The sequence below is a fragment of the Alexandromys fortis genome, unplaced genomic scaffold (genome assembly GCF_014885135.2).
Source record: "Alexandromys fortis isolate MF-2015 unplaced genomic scaffold, M_Fortis_MF-2015_v1.1 scaffold_330, whole genome shotgun sequence".
In the NCBI taxonomy this organism is placed as follows: domain Eukaryota; kingdom Metazoa; phylum Chordata; class Mammalia; order Rodentia; family Cricetidae; genus Alexandromys; species Alexandromys fortis.
This window is the reverse complement of record NW_026068204.1, coordinates 46,634-50,148: the sequence shown is the minus strand read 5'-3', so window position 1 is coordinate 50,148 and position 3,515 is coordinate 46,634.

Below are 3,515 nucleotides of genomic sequence, written 5' to 3'. Positions count from 1 at the left end.
CCAGAGAAATGTCCTAAAGCCCTTATTTCTCCTTGACCTTTGAGAGACTCATAGTAAGCTATACTCCTCTTGTCTACTACAAAGCCAGACTCAACTATTACACAGGCCCAGCATCCCCCACTTTTTAAATATTTTTGAGATAGGGTCTCTCTATGTAGTCCTGACTGTCCTGGCACTCCCTATGCAGACCAGGCTGGCCTCAAACACACAGAGATCCACCTGCCTCTGCCTCCTGAGTACTGGGATCAAAGGCATGTGCCAACACACCAGAACAAGACCAGCATTCTAATTATACACTTTTAAAAGTTACTCTAAATACTACTTATTTATTACATTTATTTATGTGTGTTTCAGGGAGGGGAGTGTGGTGGTGTGCATAAGTATAGAAGCCAGAGGACAATTTTTGGAGTCTTATCTCTCCTTCCATCATGTGAGTCTCAGAGATCAAACTCAGGTATACAGTCTTGTTGGCAAGCGCCCCTACCCATTGAACTATCTTTCCAGCCCTAAATTGCATCTTTAAATTATTTCTTGCTTATTTCTTCTGTATGGACCAGGCTGGCTTTGACCTTATAGAGATTTGCCAATCTCTTTGTCTCAAGTGCTGGGATTAAAGTCATGTACCACCAAACATAGCTCAAAAAAAAAAAAAAAACAATTATAATGAGTTGGGCAGTGGTGGCACGCATCTTTAATCCCAACACTCCTGAGGCAGAGACAGGCAGATAGATCTCTGAGTTCAAGGCTAGTCTGATTTACAGAGTGTATTCCGACAGCCAGGGCTATACGGAGAAACCCTGTCTCAAACAAGCAAGCAAACAAACAAACAGATTATACTGTATTGAAGTTGTAGATTTCACCAGGGATAGAGAAAACAAGAAGTGTCAGTGAGGGTTCTCCAAGACTTGGGACTGACTATGGTTTCCAGTCGGACACTGGTGAGAGGTTTTGGCACTGGTATTTTCTGCAGACTGGGGCATAGATTCTTGTGGTCTTACTATTGCCCTCTGTGAGACAACTGCACACCATTCCACACTTCCATGCATTGCAGTTAGGTGAGAGTTGGGGTATGAAGGTGAGCGCTAGCTACATTTCCAGTGTGTTCCCAACTGTCTCTAATCCCAGAGGCCATCTCAGTTGAAGGGCAGGGATCTGGTCACCTAAGGACCCCTGTTTTTCTTAGCTAAAGGAACAGGATGATAAACAGGCATCTGAATGCAGTAAACATTCGTGTTGAATACAACCGCCTTCTGCCACAGGAGACAGCACAAACTGAAAAGTAGAGCAGATAGCCCTAAATCCAAATCAGGACAAACCCTCAGCCAAGGCCAGGCACTTGATCTGAGGCCAGGAACTGAAGGTGAGCACTCAATACTCTGATATATTATTGGGACAGCTAGGCCAGTACCTGAAGTCTTTGCCAGAACTTCTGTACCTTGGGATTGACACCTTCACTGGCACTCAATCTGGACAGACTGTGCAGAACAACTGTTGTCATCATCCAACCTTAATATCAAGTATGTAAAGAGGTTAGATTGCTGGGGACAGGCTATACTGCTGCAGGTCATTCCTAGAACTAGTAAGAGTGTTTTGTTCATGAGGGGTCTACTGATGTAGAAGGCTTCATGGAATATACTCCTAGAGAAGATATAGGATTCATACACTTAAAAGCTGCTGTAAGGCCTGACCAAGAAGTGAGGGAGCCAAAGTAGAGAAAGAGTCTGGGTTTGGGAAAGTTGATCCCTAGCCTCACTGTGTAGAAACAAGAATGTTCTAGGACTGAGAGTTTGCTTTAGATGTAGGGAATGAAGATCCTTAAAGGTTCCCCTAAACAACCTTCAGTGTGACTGAGTTGTCTGGGGTTTCCTATTAATGGTTCAGAGTGGTGCAAAGTAACCAAAGTCACAGTATGTATTTCTGGGCTGGGCGATTATTCTGTGTTTAATATTTTTACATTTGTGCCAGTATGAGGCTCCAACTTCACCACACTCTCATCAACATAATAAAATTTCCTTTTTAATTATACCCATTTGTATTAGTAGAAAGTTTGCCTAACATGAACTAAGTCCTGGGTTTGAACACCAATATGGCATAAAAATCAGGCATGGTGCTTGCTTGTAATCCTAGAAGTCCAGAGGTAGAGGTAGGAAGATAAAAAGATTGAGGCCATCTTTGATTTGATTTGAGGCTAGTCTGTAGTACATGAGACTCTAAATCACCCTAGCTATACCTACGAAAAAAGTCATTGCTTTTGCAGAAAAGCACGACTCCTTCGTGGGGCCTATGAGGTGAATGGGAGCAGGTTAAAAACCCAACATCTTTGCCTTCGACTTGTGTCTGTCACCTTTCATTCATGTCCCACTTCCATGTAACTCTGTACAGAGGCGTGTTAATCATTCCAGGAGTGTCTATCTAAAAACAAGTGGGAGGTAATCAATCTCATTCCCTTTCAAGGCTGTAGACAAAAATAAGCCTGAGACCTCTTCCTGTCAGGTTTCACAATACACTCCTTTACAATGACTCCTAAAAGGCACCTGAAAAGTATTTTAATCGTGTCTCAAACATGGAGTCACCTTCACTTCCAGAAATAACAGATCACCCCATGATAAGAACACTACCCAACAAGAACAATCACCTCTCACTTTATTGTTCTTTTAAGAAATAGAAGACTTCTAGTCGGGTGATGGTACACCTTTAGTTCCAGTACTCAGGGGGCAGGGGCAGGTGGGTCTCTGAGTTTGAGGTCATCATGGTCTACAGAATGAGTTCCAGGAAAGCCCAGGCTACACAGAGAAACCCTGTCTGAAAAAGCAAAGTCAAGCAAAACAAAACAAAATAAAAAAAAACAAAAACATCATCAACCACAAAAAACACCCTAAAAGCAAAACAAAACAAAAAAGAAGAAAAAAAAAAAAGAAAGAAAAAGAAATAAGGACCATTTTTTTTTTTGTTTCGTTTTTTGTTTTTCAAGACCAGTCTCTCTGTAGGTTTTGAATCTGTCCTGGAACTAACTCTTGTAGACCAGGTTGGCTTCTCGAGTGCTGGGATTAAAGACGTGTGCCACCACCGCTCGATGAAATAAAGACTTCTACAAAAGCAGAACCTGACATAATGACCAACCAGATTATATATGAATAAAGATTGCTTAATTATGCATACCCTTTGTCCCCTGTCCTCTTGAAGATGTGCTAAAATGTTCATCCTTTTACGGAGATTTGAAAGTAAATGACCTTCAAAGGGAGTGACACTAATAGGAGTGTGACCTTGTTGGATAGGAAGTGTGTCACTGTGGAGGTGGGTTTTGAAGTCTCATATCTGCTCAAGCCATGCCCAGTGAGTCAAAGCACATCCTGCAAGTCAAGATGCAAGACTCTGCTACTTCTCCAGCACCATGTCTGCCAGCATGCCACCATGCTACACCATGATGATAACTGACTGATCCTCTGAAAATGTGAGCCACCCCAATTAAATGCTTTTCCTCTGCAAGAGTTGCCATGGTCATAGCACCCTTCACA